General features: G+C 36.5%; 1 protein-coding gene and 1 long non-coding RNA gene across 5 annotated transcripts in view; one reads left to right on the top strand and one right to left on the bottom strand.

Moving 5' to 3' along the window:
* The window catches only part of PRKG1 (protein kinase cGMP-dependent 1), a 1332247-nt gene that overhangs the window by 72699 nt on the left and 1235854 nt on the right, over nt 1-23694 (bottom strand). The window lies entirely within an intron of this gene.
* On the top strand, nt 11532-23367 carry LOC116528450. The gene is made up of 2 exons (XR_004259032.1): nt 11532-11800; nt 23172-23367. It is a non-coding gene; the product is annotated as an uncharacterized LOC116528450 (long non-coding RNA).

The following is a 23694-nucleotide window of genomic DNA, read 5'->3' as shown; positions in this document are numbered from 1 at the left end:
ACAAAGCAAACAACAACAAGATAAAGTAGGGAAAGAACACCCTTTTCAACAAATGGTGCTGGGATAATCGGCTGTCCACATATAGGAGAATGAAACTAGATCCTCATCTCTCACTTCATAAAAAAATCAACTCAAGATGGATTAAGGACTTAGACCTAAGACCTGACACTATTAAAATTCTAGAAGACAACATTGGAAAAACCCTCGTAAACATTGGCTTAGGCAGGATTTCATGACCAAGAACACAAAAGCAAATGCAATAAAACCAAATATAAATAGCTGGGACCTAATTAAACTAAAGAGCTTTTGCACAGCAAAAGGAACAGTCAGAAGAATAAACAGACAACTCACAGAGTGGGAGAAAAATCTTCAAAATTTATACATCTGGCAAAGGATTAATATCCAGAATCAACAACAAACTCAACCAGTAAGGAAAAGAAAAACAAACCATCCCATCAAAAAGTGAGCTAAGGACATGAATACATATTACTCAAAAGAAGATATACAAATGGGCAACAAACATATGAAAACATGCTCAACATCACTAAATATGAGGGAAATGCAAATCAAAACCACAATGCAATACCACCTTACTCCTGCAAGAATGGCCATAATAAAAAAATAATAATAAAAAAACAGTAGATGTTGGTGTGGATGTGGTGAACAGGGAATACTTCTACACCATTGGTGGGAATGTAAACTAGTACAGCCACTATGGAAAACAGTGTGGAGATTCCTTAAAGAACTAAAAGTAGAACTACCAATATGATCCAGCAATCCCACTACTGGGTATCTACACAGAGGAAAAGAAGTCATTATTTGAAAAAGTTACACTCAAATGTTTATAGCAGCACAATTCAAAATTGCAAAATCGTGGAACCAACCCAAATGCCCATCAGTCAATGAATGGATAAAGAAACTATGATATATATATATATATGTATCATGGAATACTATGCAGCCATAAAAAAGCATGAATTAACAGCATTTGTAGTAACCTGGATGAGACTGGAGACTATTATTCTGAGTGAAGTAACTCAGGAATGGAAAACCAAACATTGTATGTTCTCACTGATATGTGGGAGCTAAACTATTAGGACACAAAGGCAGAAGAATGATGCAATGGACTTTGGGGACTTGAGGGGAAGAGTGGGAGGGGGGCAAGGGATTGAAGACTATAAATATGGTGGAGTGTATACTGCTCAGATGATGGATGCACCAAAATCTCACAAATCACCACTAAAGAACTTTCTCATGTAATCAAATACCACTGGTACCTCAATTACTTATAGAAAAATAAAAAAACAATAATATAAAAGTAAAAAAAGAAAAAGGTACTAGAGAGTATGGGAACAGAAGCCAGAGGGCTGCAGTTTTACTTTGGGATGTTAGAGAAGGTCCAACTGAGAAGGAGATGGAGGAGTGAGCCCTGTGGGAACTCAGGATGGAGTATTCTGTGTAGAGAAAACAGGAACTGCAGTTTCTCTGGAGCAGAAGTCTGTCTGTTATGTGTTACAATAAGCAAGACAGTGATAGTGGCTGGACAGTGTGAAGGCAGAAGAGCGGAGGAAGCAACGAGATGGGAGGTGGAGGAAGGGGTGCAAATTGTCTGGGGCCTTGTAGACCATTGTGAAGATTTGCCTTTTTATTCTGAAAAAGGAGCCTTTGGAGGGCTCTGAGCAGTTGGTTTTGTCCTCTAATTTATATTTTAAAATAGCTGCAAGGTTGAAAATGGGCAATAGGGAGGCAAAGGCAGAAATACGGAGACAAGTCAGAAGTCATTGCAATAATCCAGGCAAGATATGTGGCCTAGACTGAGGCTGATTTTGGATACATTTTTAAGGTAGAATTAATGTGATTTGTTGTTGGACCAAGATAAGATTTGGGTGAAAGAAAAGAGAGAAGGATGATTCTGAAATTTAAAGCCTCATAAATGGGTAAGATGGATTTCTTTTTAGTAAAATAGGGAAAATTCTAAGAGAAACAGCCTTAAAGAAAAAGTAGTTCAGTTTTGATATTTTAGGGTGATGTGTAATGATTTGCCCAAGTGTATTTTTCAAGTAGGTTGATACATGTCTGAAGTTGAAAAGATAAATCCAGGCTAGAAATGTAAATCTGGAAGTTGTCAGCAATATAGAGCATATTGAAAGCTGTGAGGCTACCTGAAGATCACCAAGGACGAAAGGGTACATAGAGAAGAGAAGAGATCAAGGGTTGAGTTGTGAAGCATGCCAACATGGAAATACTGGAAGGCTCAGGACCAACCAACCAAAGTAGCAGACATGGGACAGCTAATGGAAAAGAAAGAAAACTAAGAGCATGTGAGATTCTAGAAGCCAAGTGAAGAAAATGTCTCAAGGAGGAGGAGTGGTCAACTGTGTCAAAAATTACAGATAGGTCAAATAAGACATGATAATCAAAACCTGAATTTCAGAAATTAGAGGTCAATAGTGACCTTAGTAGAGCAATATGAATAAGAGCCTTGGGAAAGGATGGGAGGTGAGGAATTAGAAATGCTATGTATTTTTATGTATTGCAAGAAACGTTCTCAAATGGGAACAAAGAACTGGATTAGCAGTCAAAGTAGGGATATGGGGATAAAGTGTTTTTGTTTGTTTGTTTGGTTGGCTTTTAAAGATTTGAGCGAGGAAAAAGATTCAGATAAAAGAGAAAATTTCTAGGATGATGCCCTTAAGTAAGAGAAAGGGGATACAAGCTGGTACACAGTGAAATGTTAGTGTAGGTCAAACCAGCGATAAGTCAATGTGGTTACCAGTAAAAGTCAAATGTTTCAAAAGAATAAAAAACTAGGTTAGCCTGTAGGACAGGTAAGAGTTTTTATACACCTGCGATGACATAAAGATAAGGCAAACTTGGGATAACATCAAGTATTATAACAAGGCAATATGTTTTCCTATCAACAGCACCACTAAACACAAATAGCTGTTTTATTTAATGACTATATAATACGTGGTAGGCATTATTCTAAGTCTTTTATACTTATTGTCATTTAATTGTTACAAGAAATGAGTACATCCTTCTGGAGAAAACTGAGACACAGACAATTTACTAACTTTCCAATGTCACATGCTTCATAAGGAGTTGTACTAGCTTTTATATGCAGGCAGACTGACTCTAAAACCTGTGCTAAACCACTATCTGATTCTCACCCATCCATCTCTTTATACATTCATCTACATACCTACCTAGAAAATCCGTATTCTCACTCCTGGTTAGTGTTTCCAATGGTGAAGAATTGTATTGAGAAATATTTATAAGAAAATGAGACTGTGAAGTACAAAACACCATGAATCTGGGCAGAAATTCATGTCATTATAGTAGCCTTGGAGTTTAGGGATCAATTACAGATTGGCTTTTTGGTTCACATGCATTATTGGAAGTCTAAAAACCAACCCCCTCTGGACTCCCATTCTTCTCAGAATATACTTGGGCAGCACCAAACAGCAGGAGAGGGGTGGAAGCAGGCTAATGTTTCACATGAGGAACACCATGCTGCTCCCATGGGTGAACTATTTTGATGGCTTAAAAGGGGTCACCCCTGCTGGTGTCATCAAAGGTATGGAAGTCTTCAAGGGGATGACTCTAAGGGAACATCAAGGAGTGTTTACTGGAAGGCAAGGCCTTCTTACCCACTCACCCAATTCCCCTGACTCTGGGAGAAGGAGGAGCAGCTGGTGACCTAATACACTCATCTCCACCCTTAGCAGACTCCAAAGCCCAACATAAATCAATGACATTTACCCATCTACGCAAACCTTTTTCATCAACACCTAACCACCTCTGCTTCAGTTTTATTTCTTCAGTTTTCTGAAAGCACTTAATCCAATAGCCCAAAAATCTCCCTCAGTTTTTAAGCGTTTACTAGATTTTTACTATCAAATGAGACTAAAAGCATCCTGAATTAAGAAACTGTCTTATTTTGCATTTGTTACAATATTTAGAAATATTAAGCCTCTAGTACACATAGTTGATTTTTAAAAGGTCTTGCTTTATATCAGCTTATCATTATCTTGTTTGTGTATGTGAAACAAGTAAAAAATATCTGATGTTTTAGCTCCTCATTTATTGATTTAATTTTTTCACTGAAAGTGAATATTAATATGAATACTTGGATTACTTAAAAATTAATACAACTTAACACCTAGCTCATATTCTTGTTTTCTTTTAAAAATAATATTAATAAAGTTTTTATTTTTAGGTTTCATATAAAAAATTTAGTACCATGATATATGGGATGTGCAAATATTCTTAACTTTCATATTAAGTAGTTAAAAAAAAACTAAATTTTTAAAAAGATGTGTTGACTTAGTTTTTAAAATAAAATTCATCCTGACATTTATTCAGATCATTTTCTATATTAAATTTTAATACAGGTTATATACTATTGATCTAAGTCTGCATAACAAAATATCTCAAGATGTATTACCTTAAAACAACAATAAACATTTATTATGTTATGGTTTCTGTGAGGCAGGAGTTGGGAGTAGTTTAGCTGAGCAGTTCTGTCTTAGCCCATCAAGATGACATCTCCGTACATGTGGCCAACAATCATATGAAAAAAAAGCTCAACGTCACTGATCATTAGAGAAATGCATCATAACCACAATGAGACACTATCTCATACCAGTCAGAATGGCTGTTTTTAAAAAGTCAAAAAATAACAGATGCTAGTGTGGTTGTGGAGAAAAAGGAATGCTTATTCATTGTTGGTGGGAGTGTAAATTAGTTCACCCATTGTGGAAAGCAGTGTGGGGATTCCTCAAACATCTAAAAACAGAAACACCGTTCAATCCAGCAATCCCACTACTGGTTAAACACCCAAGAGAATGTAAATAATTATAAAGACATATGTATACATATGTTCACCGAAGCACTATTCACAGTAGCAAGGACATGGAACCAACCTAAATGTCCATCACTGGTATGCTGGATAAAGAAAATGTGGTACATATATACCATGGAATACTATACAGTCATAAAAAGAATGAGATCATGTCCTCTGCAGGAACATGGGTGGAGCTGGAGGCCATTATCCTTAGCAAACTAACACAGAAACGGAAAGCCAAATACTGCATATTCCCACTTATAAGTGGGAGCTAAATGATGAAAATACATGGACACATAGAGGGGAACAATACACACTGGGGCATTGGAGGGTGGAGAGTGGAGGGGAGAGGATCAGGAAAAATAACTAATGGGTATTATACTTAATATCTGGGTGACAAAATAATCTGTATGACAGACCCCCATGACACAAGTTTACATATATAACAAACCTGCACATGTACCCCTGAACTTAAAGGTCAAATTAAAGAAAAAAAGATGTCATCTCCTTAGTCATATGAAGCCTCACTAGAACTGAAGCTGCAATTCAAAATGCCCACTCACATAGTTGGCAAGCTGGTGCTAGTTGTTTGAAGGAGGGCCCACTTCCTCCCCATGTGAACTTTTCCACAAATTGTCTAAGTGTCTTCATGATAGGGTAACTGACTTTCCAAAAAGCAAACAACCTCAGAGAGTACGTCAGGGTACACAACATCTTCATAATGCAGCCTCAGTTGTCATACATAAATCCTACTCACAGTATTCTGAATGTCACTGAGGTCATACCCTAGGAGACCCTGAAGACTAGACAGAGGCTTCTTGGCTTTTTTCTGTAGTTAAGGGAAAGCAATGCCACTTTTAAAAAATATGGGATATTGGAAAGGATCCCATAAAAATGAAGTGTGTTTTGCTAATTTGTTTACAGAGGCAAATATGATTTTCACAGAAACTTAAAGATGACCTTCCAACTTTAGTCTTTCTTGCTTTCTAGAAGAATTTATTAAACTACTTTAGAAAAATGAATGGGAGATTTATGTTTATTTTTTTTCTCCCCACCTCATTCATTTGCAATATTTAAAGATCTATCACACATTTTGCTCTTGGCAGGATAATTATAAATATAACCAGTATTTGGTAGCAAAAGGGTAAGAAGGAATTATTATTTGCCCCCAGTATTTACATGCAAATTCACTTTAATGATTAACAAAAAATAACAAGAGGATGAGTGATTGTCAGCTAATTAATTCCTGGTTATTCAACACATTTTGGCCAGTATAGGGGTTACTTAGGTTCTTCCCAGCTACATCTCCTTCTTTCTAACAGGTCACTTGAGGCACTTTGCTGTTTGTTATTAGGCAGTGGCAAAAAAAAAAAAAAAAAACCAGTCAGTTTAATAGTTTGTTATAGCAACCGTGGATAAAAGCTTATTGGAGGAGAATAATAAATGAATGTGTAAAACAAGATGTTGAGGTTGTTTGTTACTAATATTTACATCCTACCTCATTGGTTCTGCCTGATCCTATTCTAGATTATCAGTTAAGGCATCCTAGACTCAAAGGATTACTGGACGCTTATGCAGAGAGCTTGTAATCTGAAGGAAAATACACTATAATTTCACCTTCTAGTTGGCTAAATCCTTGTCATTCTTTTCAGTTAGTTTCTTTATTTTATTTTCCCATGACTTTTCTAATTCTCATAAACTTGTAAATATGTTGCACATGACTAAACCCTCCCAGGCTCAAAATCTACTCATCCTACTATGTAAATGTTTTATAACCCATTTACATCCAGTGTGAACACAGGAAAGACATATTACTTACAGAAGTGCTCACCATGAAAACAAAGAAGTCCCACAAGGGAACATACTTCTTTCTTTGTTTTTCCTTTTAAAATTGTGTTTCATTTTTAAATAAATACACTATCATTTGTCTTTTCTCTTCGGCCTATCTAACTGCTGTTGAATTTAGCTTTGGCTGAATACAGAGAATGGTCATAATATTCTCTTATATTTTATATCAGAAAAATAAAACTATTAACATTAACTATATTGTGGTTAAAATGTTTAGTTTAAAATATTAATTAATGAAGATAAGACTCATAAACACTAATTGCATTTCTTGGGAGGCCCTGAAAACAGTAATGGCTCCTCTGCTCTTCAAACACTTGGAAGATATCAAAAGGGAAATTTACCTTGAAAAAGTACCCAAATCCCTGTAAATTTTTAATTTAAGAATCCAGAATAAACATTTATTTTTGCAACAAATATTTTTAAAGTAATAAATGTAGAATTTATATAATTTTAAGAAGTATAAATTGTTTAGAAGTTAAGACTTCTATTCAGGTTGGAGATTACTGCCTCGGCTGCTGTGAACCAAAATTTTCTATTGCAACTATTCATACAATTGGGTACATTTATGTTGAATCAAAAAGAAAGTGGGTCAGATTTGATAAGGTTTTAAAACATCTCTTTTAACCCAAAGTCTAAAAACATTTAATAATTTCTATTTGTCCTTTCTGTTGTCATCTTATTGCTTTTTACAATAATTTCTTAGGTTCTGTCTCTACATGGCCTTGTGCTTGTGACCTCAATGCCAGGCAAAAGAGCAGCTTCTCTGATGGATGTCAGCTGTTAGTTCATCCTGTTTTTATTAAAAAAAAAAAAAAAAAAAAAACCCAAACCAAAACTTCAGCCTATTTTTTTCCTTCCTCCTTCCTTCCTTCCTTCCGTCCTTCCTCCCTCCCTCCCTCCCTCCCTCCCTCCCACCCTCCTTCCTTCCCTCCCTCCCTCTTTTCTTCCTTCCTTTCTCTTTTTCTTTCTTTCTCTTTTTCACTGAGTCTCACTCTGTCGCCCAGGCTGGAGTGCAGTGGCGCAATCTCGTTTCATTGCAACCTCTGCCTTTCCGGTTCAACTGATTTGCTTGCCTTAAACTCCTGAGTAGTTAAGATTATAGGCATGTGCCACCATGCTCAGCTAATTTTTGTATTTTTAGTAGAGCTGGGGTTTCACCATGTTGGTCAGGCTGGTCTTGAACTCCTGACCTCATCATCTGCCAGCTTCAGGCTCCCAAAGTGCTGAGATTACAAGCATGAGCCACTGTGCCTGGCTCTTACCTATTTTTCTAAACCATGCATTTCCTAAGAGAAGCCATTGGAATGAGAGGCAAAATAGGAGTAGAGAGTAAAGGAGGAAGGAAGAGAAGGGCTAGCCATAGTGTCATTATTAAAATATCCTTTGTGATGATGTCTGCACTATCAACAGGGCTGAAGTCTGGTTTATTTCCCAGCTAGTACATTTGCATCAGTTGTCCAAGACACCAATGAAACTTGTTTCTGTTGCCTCCTATCCAGTAGCAGACAGCACATTTGTCAACCTATTGTATATTTTTTAATCCTTGCTATTTGAGTAACTGTAAACCTAGGTTAATGCTGGCTTGTGATTTCTATTATATCATATTGAATAATTAAATCTATCTCTTTATGTACCATTTGAAGGCAGGGTGAAAATATTGTTTGAAGGTAGCGTGAACTAAAATTAGAGCGATGTGGTTTGCTTTAGTTCCTAGACTAGGAGATTCATTTGATGCTAATCTAAAAAAAAGAGAACTCTACATATATATATATATATATATATGTGTGTATATATATATATATATATATATGTGTGTGTGTGTATGTGTGTGTATATTTGTGTGTGTATGTACCTAAAATGTGTGTGTGTATATATATATATGTAAATGCGGATATGTCTGTGTGTGTGTGTGTATATATTTACACCGCACGTCTCTCAAGATAACTCTAGCCTCTCTCAGGATATGTATTTTTTCCTTTCCAATTAAAAATAAACACAACAAAAGGAAGTAGGATAAACTTACTCCTTAGTAGGCTTACAACTAAGAGGTTGAAGGAGGCAAGGTCAGAAGAGCCTTGGGTGCTATTTTGGAAGAAAGGGAAACAGGGCCTACTTAACCACCCTTCCATGACCTGTGGTTTGAGAAACACAGCTCTGAACAGTTCCCACACAACAGCTGTTTTTCCGCATCACCATCAGACAGGAAATGGAATGGCACATAGAATGCAATTTATACGATCTGTTCTCTCAGAAAGTGAAACAGGATCTCCAGGCTATTAAATTCACTTTGATGCGGGATCTGAACTCACTTGTAAAACAGAATTTTCTGCCTAGTAAAAGAAAGCTTCCATTTGTGAAAAACTAAAAAGTTTTCAGAAGTATTTTGCAAATAGTTAAGCAGTCACTGGGTTTAAACAAAAGTTATTTTGAAAATTAGAGACATTTTGATCTATTTAATTCTCATAACAAGACAGTAAAGTGATCTAAAAATCCCCACCAAAACCTACAACCATATAAAGGCCAAAGGCTCTATTCCCTATAGGACCATGGAAGAAACAGTATCAGAGATTCCAGCCACATTTAAAATAGGAGTCAAAATCTATCTAAGATGCTCTGCAGACCTGGCTCTATTAACTGCATCTAATTCTGGGGCTAAACTAATACTGAAAGGTAAAGATGAGAAAATAGGTAATTTCCATATTAATAAACAGGTATTTTTCTAATTTGGATGTTCCACCAAACTGACTATTCAATTAAAATTTTATTGCCAAAACTCTTTGCTCTGCCAGTGTGATTTGATTTTGAGGCTCCTGCAAAATACATGTGCAATTATTTCCCTGGCATTCCAGTAGCTATCTGCTGGTTTCCCAAAGGATCCCCAGCACAGGAGTCTGCTGACTGAAGAGCTACCTCTCTCAGAGTGAGAAGCTTAATGTCATTTGTGTCCCATGCATAATGTCTTTGATTGAAATAAAAATTTAAGCTTCCATTCTTTGCTTGGCAATGCTTGTTTAAAAAGTGTCTAAGAAGAGGATATTCAAGAATGATCAAAAGAACCATCTGTAGTCCAAACCAGTAGCTTCTTTGCATTCTTGGAATCAATCTGAAGAATCTCCCAAATCTGCTAGCTCTCTTCTTACTTCAGTAAATTTATGAAAGAGAAAGAGATACCCTTAGGGTCTCTGACTGTACAGTTTGCTTGTCTCCTTTGCCATTGGCTTGCCCTCAGCCACTTTGTGTTTCTTGAACGGTTCTATAAGGATGGGTATATTCTCCAAATGGCCACTGGAGGGCACAAAAGTACAATGTTTGTCTGCAGGTTAGGCCTTTGTGGTTTCGTTGTTCTGAAAACAATCTATGCTTCGTAAGATACTCAACTAGACATGACATTTTCACTTTTAGAACATAACTATCAAATATCTACGTTGTCATCTACCTTTTGTCAGTGATATTCTGAGTCAGATCAAAACCAAAAGTTATGTTTCTAACATTACTGTTATAAAAATGTATATTAATATCTTTTCATTCCTTTCATCTATCTTTCATATTTTAAGGTTATCCATCCAAATTCATGATTTAAAATTTCACAAAGATATTATTTCACTTTGAAACATGTATGAATGTATGAATACCACAAATGTGTATTCAGACATCTTCCCATGGGGAAAAGGGAAAATGTTGAGGTGATATTGAGAAGTACACTGACCTGAGATGCACAAAAGAAAACAGCTTTATTTTCTTGCTGCTTTAGCTTTCTAAATGCCTGTGTATCTCGCTTTATAGCATAAAATGCTTATACCAAGTCAGCTTCAAAATAGGCTTTTTTTTCTTTCTTTTTTGAGATGGAGATTTGCTCGTCACCCAGGCTGGAGTGCAATGGCACGTTCTTGGCTCACTGCAACCTCCACCTCCCAGGTTCAAGAATTCTCCTGCCTCAGCCTCCTGAGTAGTGGGGATTACAGATGCCCACCACCATGCCCAGCTAATATTGGTACTTTTAGTAGAAATGGGGTTTCACCATGTTGGCCAGGCTGGTCTCAAACTCCTGACCTCAGGTGATCTGCCTGCCTCGGCCTCCCAAAGTGTTGGGGATTATTGGTGTGAGCCACCACACCTGGCCCAAAATAGACTTTTAGTTAGAATAACACATCTCTCCAAAATGGCATCTTCATGCTGGCATTTTTTTTTTTTTTTGCAAAAACTTTTATCGCTGTCTTAAAAAAATCATGTGGGCCGGGCGCGGTGGCTCACACCTGTAATCCCAGCACTTTGGGAGGCCGAGGCGGGTGGATCATGAGGTCAAGAGATCAAGACCACCGCCGAGATCACGCCATTGCACTCCAGCCTGGGTAACAAGAGCAAAACTCCGTCTCCAAAAAAAAAAAAAAAAAATCATGTGAATTATGGCAAAAACTCTTAAAATGTATATTAAAGTTATATAACAAATAACCATGACAATATTCAAAATGACCTACAAATTATAAAAACTGGCTTACTGCTTTCACAGCAGAAACTGTTTCCCTAGTGAAAGGCCTCTCGATTGGTTGCCTGCTCCATATCGTCTTCCAATTGTCCCTAGATTTAACATTCCAAAGCACATAGTCATGTTTGCTGGGTTTTTCCCATTACATTTGCATCAAGTTGTAATTCCTTTGTGGACATTAATGGAACTTTGCTGTGTAATCTTTATTACACAGCCACTCCATTCAAATGCCATACTCTAGTCTCATAGGGCTATTAAAGAATCCTTAAATGTTCTGTTTGTGAAGCTATAGCTATTATTTCTTTAGGAAATAAAAATAATTTCCAAGAGTAATTGTACTTACTGCATGCTAGCTACTACATAAAGTACTATACATACATACTCTCATTTAATTTTGCTCCAAAGTCTGAGGTGTTTATGTACGACTTCCACCTTATAGGCAAGGAAACTGAATGTTAGTGAGGCAGTGATTCCTTAGATGTCACTGTATGTGTGATGTCAAAGTTTATGCATCTAAAAATGACACTGGCATACTGTTCTCTGTTTGCAAACTTTCATGCTGTTGTGGATTTTGTGCTAAAGGAGAACAGTGAGAGATATGCCCCCAAGGTATATCCTGGACGGTAACCTTAAATCTTAATACTTTCTCTCCTTTCTCTTCTTCCAAGCAGAATCCTTACTTCCTCTATGCTACTGTTGCACTTTTGGGTGTCAGCATGTTGGATGCTTATGTACTAACAATCCACTGTAGAATGGGGGATCCTAGAGTTTGGGCAGGGTGTATTATTCATCTCAGTGTATGAATAACCCAGGAGAATGGCTGGCATATATTGGATGGGATCTGTAAATTAGGACTCTCTCCTTTGCCAATCAGACTTGGAAAAAGTAGGCTTATTCCACATCTTAGATGCTCATCAAATTTTGAAACATATACAAAACATATACATTTTATTTTCTAAAAAGATATTTCTTATAAATGTATTAAATATATGGTTGGTTTTCCTTTTAAAATTTCTGGACAGTTTTATTTGTAAATATCAGGAATGTGTTATACATGTTATGTTAGTATTATTTATAAGTTATTTATAATGGAGGCACTTAACATTTCCACAGAGGTAGAATATAATGGAAACTTCAAAAGACAACTACCTAAAGGATTTGTATCTGCTCTGTAGATGATGTGCTCTTCCACAGTGGCCGCTGCCTCTCTTCCAGTCTCTCACTGCTGAGTCAGTGTCCAGCTCCACCTCGTAGCAACTATTCCATTCCCGGAAGCAAGATGGCTCTACTCAGCTACTTAGTTGAACCCAGCTGCCTGTTCCCAATCCCCACAAGTCCATTGAGAAAAGTGGCTCTTTTTTCCCTAGTAAGCGACAAAGCACATCCTATGTCCATGTCTGAACTGGCTCCAGCTAGGATTTCATAAATGCATTGCTGCTGTGTTAAAATAGACTCTTCCTTATGTTGGTCATCAAGAGTTTTCCCTCGAGCTTCACTAAAAAGCAGCTAAGATTTGCACCGATTCTGCATGTTAGGACATAGTGTCATAACTAAGGGATGAAGTTTTCATGACAAGCCTTAAATAAACTCCTAACAAATTTTTTACCAAATAGTATCAGGTGAGATGTTTCCTGATTTTCTTCACATTTGAAAATATTTGTTGCCAACTCAGTTTGCAAAGCTATTAAAAGTCAACTGAGATTCTTGAGGGCCAGGCCTAAACTTCTATTTCTTTGTGTCATAACATAGTGATTGACTTTTGTTCAGAGCTGAATTACTATTTCTCTACTTGAAAGTTCATTTGCTTTAAGTGCAAAAGTCAATTTCTTAGTGTGTAAACATATATGTACACAGTGGTCATCAGGACCACTGATATAAAGCACTTTGTTGCTTAAGTTTCCCATGTATATCTAACTTGCTTTTATTATGACAAAGTCACTCTATGTTGAAATTCCAGTTCAATTTTCTTTTAGTGTTTTCCATGAAGGTAAATTTGACTGTTTAATAGGAAAAAGCTACAATCCCTTTGAGTAAAACAATATCGAACAGAAATCAAACTGAAATTTGGTTTTATTCCATAATCCAGTTAAAGCATGCATGATAAAAATAAATAAATAAATAAAGCCAAAACATAGATTGAGGTTACTGAAAAGATTTCTGTTGTGGAGAAAGTGATCTGTGGGTTTCATGCAATCAGAAAGATAATTCTGCCTTGTAACTTGTATTTCTCTTTCTCTCCGTCTCTTTCTCTCCCCTACCCCATTCTTCTCTCCCCACCAATCATGCAGATGAGAAGATACAAAAGCTAGAGTATATGGGAGGAAAAAGTGTATGTTATCTTTTTAATTCTTTCTTTTTTAAAAAAATCAAGGAACAGGAAAAAAAATTCTCTTCTTGAAGGTGTTAAATTTTGTGATGGTAGTTACATTCAGTTTAGGAGGCAAGTGAATTACCAGTAATTACCAGTTTAGCCTAAAGCTGCCTTCTTACCAGTTTTAAGTTCGCGCTAAAGGTTTCTCCATACAGTGAACTATGAGCGAACGAGGTGTAACCAGACTGTAACATCTTCTTGTATCAATCAGAGGGCTTTGCGCAATCACTGGCGGCCAATTGTTCAAACCTTGTCTGACTAAAGCAGATGCTGAGCTGTAACCAATCCGGCTGTTTCTGTACCCCACTTCTGTTTTTCTTGGACCTGATTTTCCTTTTTCTGTCCATAAATGTTATCTGACCATGAGTTGCTCTGAATTTATTTTGGTACTGGGGCTGCCCAATTTGCAAGTCTTTCTTGGCTCAATTATATTCTGTTAAATTCGTCTAAAGATTACCTTTAGACGAATTTAACAGAATAAATAATAATAAATTAACCCATAATAAAAAAGTTTTAACACCTAATAAAAGTTAATTGCATTAAAACCCACTGCCAATGTTCAATTAAGTAGTATTGAATTCCTGCAACTTTAGAAATATAAGATTTATAGAAATCTTTTTATACAAGTTGTTTTACCTGTTTTTTCCAATATAGAAACTGAGTCTGGAGGGGTAGAATTGCCACAGATCACGCAGTTATTAGCAGATCATTTAAGTGCATTCATATCTTCTGCTTTCCATAGTAACATTTATCACTCCCATGTTACTTTATTAACAAATTATTAAATCACTTTTCTTTTTTTTTTTCAACAGGTTAGGTGTTTATGTATTTTAAAAATTACTTCATTTCAGAAGTTTTAATTAATGTTCTCATGTGTAATAAAGACAATCCAGTAGAACTGTCTCTCTGAATTAATAACATATTGTGAAAATCTGTTGGTTTGGCCCAGGAAAATATCATTATTTTACCCTCTGATGGTAGCAATTTCTAAACGCATGCATAATCTTAAAGAAAACTAAATAACCAAGTGAGGGTTGAACTGGCAAACAAAACCTATAACCAGACAGCTGGTTATAGGCTGTCCTTGTTCTTTGGATTATGAAGGTTTAAACTCTTTATGGGCAGAAACGCTATTTTTTTAAAAAAATAATTAGTTTTGAAAAATTTCTTGAATATATCTCTACATATTTTCTGGATATAGTTAGCATACTGGGTAAAATATAATCTCCCTTGTATGAGTGACCTTGCAGTGCACCAGGGTCAACATGAATTCCTGTGGAGACTGTAGCCCAGGCAGAACATGATATATGTATACTGATCCCAAGACAAAACCTGCAAACTTTAAAACATCAGAATATCTGATAACTAATTTGTGTGATTTTTGCTTCTTTCTCTTAAAAAGTGAAGTGTAGCAGGAAAAAGAAATCCAAGTAGAATTTCATTGCTTAATATAGCAACTGGTACATGTTTAATAAATGTTTACTAAATAACTGATGGTGCCACTTAGAGGTGCTATTTTATATGATGAATGTTTTAATGAAAAAGAAAATTCAAACTTAAACCTGAAGGAAATAAATAGATTGAGTCATTGGTGTGTATATTTTTGATGGTACTTTTAAATGACAACTTATGCAATTATGTTATAAATTCTTTTAAAGCAACTATCAAGGCTGTTGATCCTCTATAATCTGCACAGACCTAACTCAGAAGGTACTTGATACATGTTTGCTGGATAAATGGACAGAAGAATGAGTGAGTCTACTTACTGACCACCTAGAGTTTGCTGAATTTAAATGAATGTATCAGAATTTGAATAAAATTGGCAAATAGCTGTGATATTTCACTTTTCTTCATAAATGTTTATAGAACATCAATATTTGCACAGTGATGAAGGAGACAGGCTTATATCTCTCTCCTGGAAGCTACATTCTAACAAAAATGTAGAAATAAATACATTAATAAATAATATACCATGAGAATTGTTATAAAAGAAACAAGCAGAATTCTGTGATTGGGTAAGGTGTGAGTTTGTGGGGAATATTTTTTAAATGAATGGTCAGGGAAGGCCTCTCTGAGAAAGTGACATTTACATTAAGAATCCAGTGACAGGAATAGGAAGGTGCAGTTGTGACGGTCCTAGAGAGTTTGGAGTGCATGAGAAACTAAAATAAGATCTAGTGGCCGAGACATAACAAAGCTTCAAACATAAGGCAGGCAAGGAGAGGCAGATAGCTTCTGAAAGATGTAAGAGATGACACATTTTGATTTTATTCTAACAGCAATCCATTTTAATTAGAAGAGTGACAATGATAATGATTGTAGCTACCACCTTATGGGCCCGAGTTCATTAAATAGAGATTGTAGAATAGGCATCACCTAAATGTTTACCATTAGTCATTTAATCTTCACATCAAATCAGAAGCATGGATAATCGCTCCTTCCATTTACAGAAGCAGAAACGGGATCTTAAGGTATTTCGTTAACTTGGCCAAGATTGCAGCTAGTAAGTGTGATATCATCAGATTTCTGATTTACAAACAGCAAGATACGTTGCCAAAGATGGATTGCTGCTGAGGAGAGAGTCACAGGAAGGGGAATTAAGATGGTCGTTCAGGTGAGAGAGAGTGTTGGTATGAACAGGTGGTGGCAATTAGGGAGTCCTAGAAGGAACAGGCACACATTATTTGCTAACGGATTTGAGATGAGTGATGAGGGAGAAGGGGGTGGATGGTGCTGCCGCTTCCTGATATAGAGAAGATTAGGGGAGAAAGCAGGTTTGAGGAAAATCAAGATTTCAGTTTTGGATAAAGTCTGAGCTGCATGAGGTTATGACTTCTGGCAAAACACATCTGTCAAGAGCAAAATCTTTTTTGTGAAAAAGATTCTAAAACTTCTTTGACATTCTCAGTACTCTCCTTCACACCTGCTCATCAGTTCCCCGCAAAAATTACTTTTAATATTAAATGAGGCCCTTGACATAAATAATTAGTAATTGACAACTCAAGGCAAAACCCAGCCAGGGCCTGTTTTATTGTGTGGCCAGTGTACTAAGAATGATTATGACGTTTTTAAATGGTTGGAAATAAAATCAAAAGAGGTGTAATATTTTCTGACACATCAAAATCATATGAAACTCAGGTCTCAGGCTCCGTAACTAAAGTTTATCAAAACACAATCATTTCTATTTGTTTATATATTGCCTGTGACTGCTTCTGTCCTAAATGGCAGAGCTGAGTAAGCCCGGAGGGCCGAAAATATTCACTACAAAGATCATTACAGAAAAAGTTTATGGACCCTGCTCCAGGGCAATATTCCACTTGGTAAGAGAAGCTTAATGGCAATTTATCAATAACATTTTTCTTTAAGGTTTTAATCAAATATAATATAGTTAGAAATGTGCTGAAATCATTGTCTCTCAAGCATATTTTCTACTTTATTAAAAATATTTCAGTGAGAACAAAAAACATTTAGAGACAAACTTTGAAAGTCTTCTAAATAATAAACTCTTAGTATTGTGTTTTGAAGTGAGGCTAGTAACTTAGCTGTAGTCAAACTTCATATGAATATTTCTACACATAAACTTATAACCAACATAAATTATATAGACTATATAAATTATACAATAATTAAAGAACAGGCTTTTAAAAGAACAATATGGCTAATGGAAAAATTATAGCCTTTAGGGCAGAAATAATTTGCCATTTCACTTGTCATTGACTTAAAGATCATTTTTCTACAATTTCCTTTCTCTTAATGGATACAGTGTTACTTGAAACTCCCAGTAGAATATTAATGGTGTCTAAGTGTCCTAGTGTTAGCTCTGAGTGGTTGTGAATTTGTTTCAGTTGCTCATAAGTGGATTTGGTAATGCTGATTTAAAGATGAGCTCAGCTGTCTAAATATGCAGATATATGATGCTGCAGGATTTTACGGTAAAGCATTTTACCATAACATTTATGGGATGTGATAAATATGTTAGAGAAAAAGTGTTTATGCTATACAGAATTGTTAGCAGAAGAGATCTTGTTAGTACTTTTAAATTATGACAGGATCTAAAATATCATAGTTTATATGTTTCATAGCCCACGGTTAAGCTACAAGCAGAGGATTCAGGAACAGTTTTATAAGTGAATGTCTTCCTTTTTATCTTGAGTGCCTTTCATTTGTAATGTAAGAAAGGAAGCCTTTTACATTCAAAGTGACTCATGAATATTCTCAGCTTAAAAGCAAGGCTATAACAAGATCATACCTATGATCACAATGCCACTGACTCCACAGAAATACAAAACCCTCAGAGACTATTATAGCACCTTTATGCACACAAACTAGAAAAGCTACAAGAAATGGATAAATTCTTGGAAACTTACCGTCTCCCAAGGTTGAATGAGGGAGATATTGAAACCCTAAACAGATCATAATTTGTTCCAAAATTAAATCAGTAATAAAAACCCCATTAACAACAACAACAACAAAAAATCAAAAGAAAAGCCCAGGTGGATTGACAGCCAAATTCTACAAGATGTATAAAGAAGAACTGATATCATTCCTGTGGAAAATATTCCAAAGAACTGAGGAAGTGGGACTGTCCCCTAATTCATTCTGTGGGGCCAGCATCATTCTGATACCAAAATCTAGCAGAGACACAACCAAAAAAGAAATCACCAGGCCAAGAGACTTGATGAACATAGATGTAAAAATCTTCAACAAAATGCCAGTAGCACATCAAAAAGCTAATCTACCATGATCAAGTATGCTTTATTACTGGGATGCGAGGTTAGTTCAATATATACAAATCAATAAATGTGAGTCATGACATAAATGGAACTAAAAACAAAAACACAGGATGTTATCAGTAGATGCCAAAAAGGAGTTTGATAAAATGCAACATCCCTTCATGTTAAAAACCGTTGACAAACTGGGCATTGAAAGAACATACTTCAAAATAATAAGAGCTACCTAGGACAATGTCATGCAGAATGAGCAAAACCTGGAAGCATTCCTCTGGAGAACTGGAACAAGACAAAGATGCCCATACTCACCACTCCTATTCAACATAGTACTGGACTTCATGGCCAGAGCAATCAGGCAAGAGAAAAAAAAAAAATAAAAGGCATCCAAATAGGAAGAAGGAAAGTCAAATTATCTCTGTTTGCAGGCAATATGATTTTATATCTATAAAACTTCATATTCTCTACCTGAAAGCTCCTAAATCTGAAAAACAACTTCAGCAAAGTTTTAGGAAACAAAATCAATGCACATGTATCACTTGCATTTCTATAACAACAACATACAAACTGAGTGCCAAATCAAGAGTGCAATCCCATTCACAATAGCCACCCACACAGAAAATAAAATACCTAGGATTACAGCTAGTCAGGGAGGTGAAAGATCTCTACAAAATGAATTACACAACACTGCTGAAAGAAATTAGAGATGGCACAAACAAATGAAAAAACATTTCAGGCTCATAAATAGGCAGAATTAATATTAAAATAGCCATACTGCTCAAAGTAATTTACAGATTCAGTATTATTACTATCAAACTACCAATGATATTTTCATAGCATTAGAAAAAAAAGCTATTCCAAAATTTATATGGAACGAAGAAAAAAATAAAAGCCCAATAGCCATATCATCCTAAGCAAAAAGAACAAAATTAGAGGCATGACATTACTTGACTTCAAACTATACTACAGGATACAGTAACCAAAACAGCATGGTGCTAGTACAAAAACAGACACCTAAACCAACAGAATGGAAAAAAGAGCCCAGAAATAAATCTGCACACCTACAACCATATGATCTTCGACAAAGTGAATGAAAACAATCAATGGAGAAATAACTGTCTATTTAATAAATACTGCTGGAGTAACTGGCTAGCTACATGCAGAAGATTGAAACTGGATCCCTTCCTTATACTGTATACAAAAATCAACTCAAGATGGATTAAATACTTAAATGCAAATCACAAAACTATAAAAACTCTAGAAGATAACCTAGGAAATACCATTCTGGACATAGGCACTGGCAAGGATTTCATAATAAAGGCACCAAAAGAAATTGCAACAAAAACAAAAGCTGACAAATGGGATGTAATTAAACTAAAGAGCTTCTGCAAAGAAACTATCAACAGAGTAAACAGACAGCCTACAGAACGGAAGAAAATATTTGCAAACTATTCATCTGACAAAGAGCTAATATCCAGAATCTATAAGAAACTTAAACAAATTAACAGGCAAGAAACAACCAACCTCATTAAACAGTGGGTAAAGGACATGCGCAGACACTTTTCAAAAGAGACATGCATGCAGCCAACAGGTATATGAAAAAATTCTCAACATCACTAATTATTAGAGAAATGCAAGTCTAAATCACCATGAGATACCATCGTACACTAGTCAGAATGGCTTTTATTAAAAAGTCTAAAAAGTAACAGATGCTGGTGAGGTTGCGGTGAAAAAGGAACACTGTGAGAATGTTAATTAGTGGAAAGCAGTTTGGTGATTTCTCAAAGAACTTAAAGTAGAACTACTATTCAACCCAAAAATCCATTATTGAGTATATGCCCAAAGGAATATAAATCGTTCTACCATAAAGAGATATGCACACATACGATCAATGCAGCACTATTCACAATAGCAAAGACATGGAACCAACCTAAATGCCCATCAATGATAAACTGGATAAAGAAAATGTGGTACATATACACTATGGGACATTATGCAGCCATAAAAAAGAATGAGATCATGTCCTTTGCAGCAGCAAAGATAGAGCTGGAGGCCATTATCCTAAGTAAACTAAGGCAGGAAAAGAAAACCAAATACCAACTGTTCTCATTTGTAAGTAGCAGCTAATCACTGAGTCTACATGGACACCAAGAAGGGAACAATAGACACCAGGGCCTGTTTGATAGTGGAGGGCAGGACAACGGTGCGGATTATAAAACCATGTATCAGGTACTATGGTTATTACTTGGGTGATGAAATAATCTGTACACCAAATGCCCACAGCACAATTTACCTACATAACAAACTTCCACATGTACCCTTGAAACTAAATAAAAAGTTAAAAACAAACAAACAATAACAAAAGAAGAAGATGAGGATAATAATAATGGGTGGACTCTAACTCAAAGGATTAAATGAAAGAATAGAAATAAAATGCTTAGCTCACTGCCTGGCATAGACCTAGTATTCAATACAAACTAATTGTTCTGAAAAGCGACATTCATTAGTCCACATAATTCTTTCATGATCTTATAAATTTTACACAGCTTTTAGGAAGTGTAGGAGAAAGAGTTGGTAACTGTTCCACTGGTCGTCTTAGCACTAACACTTTGCTGCTCCCCAAGGTCTGCATCCTTAAAAAGGACCTAAGGAATTTCCCTTATGCGTGTGAGGTATGTTTCCTTGGAGGGAGAAATATCTGTGCTGGAGTCATGGAGTAATTCCAGGGAGGTGAATTTGGGCTCCGAACTCAAGAACAAATAGGTGTTTCATAATCTCTTCCTGTGGGGTTCTGGCAAAGCTGAACCACTTATATATGGAAGGGTTAGGTCTCAGCATGAAGATCCCTACAAATAATAGTTATGACAAGCTAGTGGGAAATTCTCTTAGGGAATTTTCCCTAAAACACAAACAAACACAGTTACTCTATGGGTAATGCTAAGAGTTGTCAGTGGCTTTTGGAATTTTCTTTTCTTTTCTTTTTTTTTTTTTTGAGACAGAGTTTCACTCTTGTTACCCAGGCTGGAGTGCAATGGCGCGATCTCGGCTCACTGCAACCTCCACCTCCTGGGTTCAAGCAATTCTCCTGCCTCAGCCTCCCGAGTGGCTGGGACTAGAGGTGTGCACCAACATGCCCAGCTAATTTTTGTATTTTTAGTAGAAACAGGGTTTCATCATGTTGACCAGGATGGTCTCGATCTCTTGACCTCGTGATCCACCCGCTTTGGCCTCCCAAAGTGCTGGGATTATAGGCATGAACCACCACGCCCGGCCGACTGGTCAGTGGCTTTTGGAATTTTCTAACCCAGGGCACCCAATTTAGTGGGTCTAAATTCTTCTTTGTGGCAGGCTGAAAAATGGTTCCCCAAAATTGTCCTAATTTCTGGAACCTGTAAATAGACCCTAAATACTGTCCCAAGTATGCTTAAGAAAAGGAAATAGAGGCCGGGCGCGGTGGCTCAAGCCTGTAATCCCAGCACTTTGGGAGGCCGAGGCGGGTGGATCACGAGGTCAAGAGATCAAGACCATCCTGGTCAACATGGTGAAACCCCGTCTCTACTAAAAATACAAAAAATTAGCTGGGCATGGTGGCGTGTGCCTGTAATCCCAGCGACTCAGGAGGCTGAGGCAGGAGAATTGCCTGAACCCAGGAGACGGAGGTTGCGGTGAGCCGAGATCGCGCCATTGCACTCCAGCCTGGGTAGCAAGAGCGAAACTCCGTCTCAAAAAAAAAAAAAAAAAAAGAAAAGGAAATAGAGTGAGCTTAAACACACACACACACACACACACACACACACACACACACACACACACACACACACGAAAGGTAAACACAGAGGTAAAGATTGGAGTGATGCAACCAAAAACCACAGGCTGCCAGTAGCCACCAGAATCTGGAAGAGGAGATAAATGGATTCTCCTCCAGAAACTCCAGAAGGAGTGTGCTTCTGATAGTTTGATTGTGTTTCTGATACTGTAGGAATTCTGGTCTCCAGAAGTGTGAAAGAATAAATTTCTGTTATTTTAAAGCACCCAGTTTGTGGTAATTTGTCACATTATTTACAGAAAACTAATATAATGTCATTACTACTTTTATTATCACTCTAATTATTATAGATTTTTTAATTCTGTTTGCTCATTGCTTCTTCCTTCCTGAAGTCACTGTCAGCCATTACAAAATTATTATTTTTCTTTCCTCTTGAGTTAGATTACACCGTGTATGCCATTGTAAATACAATTTCTTTGGCTCAGTTACAGGATGCTAAGTCATAAAAGCTATGTCTATCAGTCACCAACAAGTTCTCAAACAAATTATTTCTTTCCACGGAACAAATATTTATCAAACTGCATGTCAATTAAGTCAAGTAATTATACCCTTAAGAGATGCAATTTTCAAATTTAGTTTCTCGAAACCATATGCTACAGATGTTCAAGTTTGAATGTGTATCTATCTGGAAAACAATGAAGAAGCTGAGTCACACAAAGATATTAGGCAAAATATAATAAACTATTTGAACATTTGTAACATTGTGTTTGTATCTTTCTGTCAGCATTATGTGAACAGAATCATACTCAAAAATGAACTGACATGAATAATGAAGTAATGCTACATTGTGTCCTCCCCGTGGGTGAAAGGGAGCTCTGAGGCATTCCTCTGTGCACCATATTGTAAATCAACTGCTTCATTGCTCTAAATGGTACCCTAGTGACCAGAAAAGGCACATTAAACATCCCAGAATACCTGTCATAGCAGGAGGAAGCTTTGTACTTGTTCTATATTTCATCCATGAATATAGTAATATTCAAAAGCCATTATTTCTTAAGTCTCCATAAAGTCTGGTATTAAGATGACTAAGTCCACATCTCTAGAATAACTAAGAGTTTCCTCTTCTACAGAATGAGGGAGCTGGACTTGGAGATCTCTCCCACCTCTGAAGTTGTGTGAGTGAAGGATACTGGGGTCATGGAGTGACACCAAGGGTACTGTGACCACGCTGCTATTCAAAGACTTATTCAAAGTTATCAAATGGACTAACCATGTGGGGCTGTGGTTTAACAAGGAAAACAGCCAGAATAAACATGTCAGTGTCTCCGTTTTATGATTGTTTCATGTGCAGCGTTGTGACTTAAACCTCAGAGTTTTTCTTACACCAGATGAAGGTTCTTCTATAGTCTTCACAAGGACACAGTATTTGTCATGAGTAAATGTTTCTATTCTCTTGTTATAATTCAGATTATATCAAAATGTGCTTTGAAACAACAGGCAGTAGAATCACTTGGTATAATCTTGTCCTCAGTTGACATGTTTACTTATTTTTATCTAGCCTATGTTTGAAGTCCAACATGAGCTCATTTCTCATGCTGGGGTGGAATGTATGCTTCGCAAGAGCAAAGGAAGGGATCCAATTCTTTTGCATCT

The sequence above is a fragment of the Sapajus apella genome, unplaced genomic scaffold (assembly GCF_009761245.1).
Source record: "Sapajus apella isolate SASKATOON/1434 unplaced genomic scaffold, GSC_monkey_1.0 scaffold58, whole genome shotgun sequence".
Lineage (NCBI taxonomy): Eukaryota > Metazoa > Chordata > Mammalia > Primates > Cebidae > Sapajus > Sapajus apella.
The sequence above is the reverse complement of the archived record's forward strand: the minus strand, read 5'-3'. Positions and strand labels throughout refer to the sequence as shown.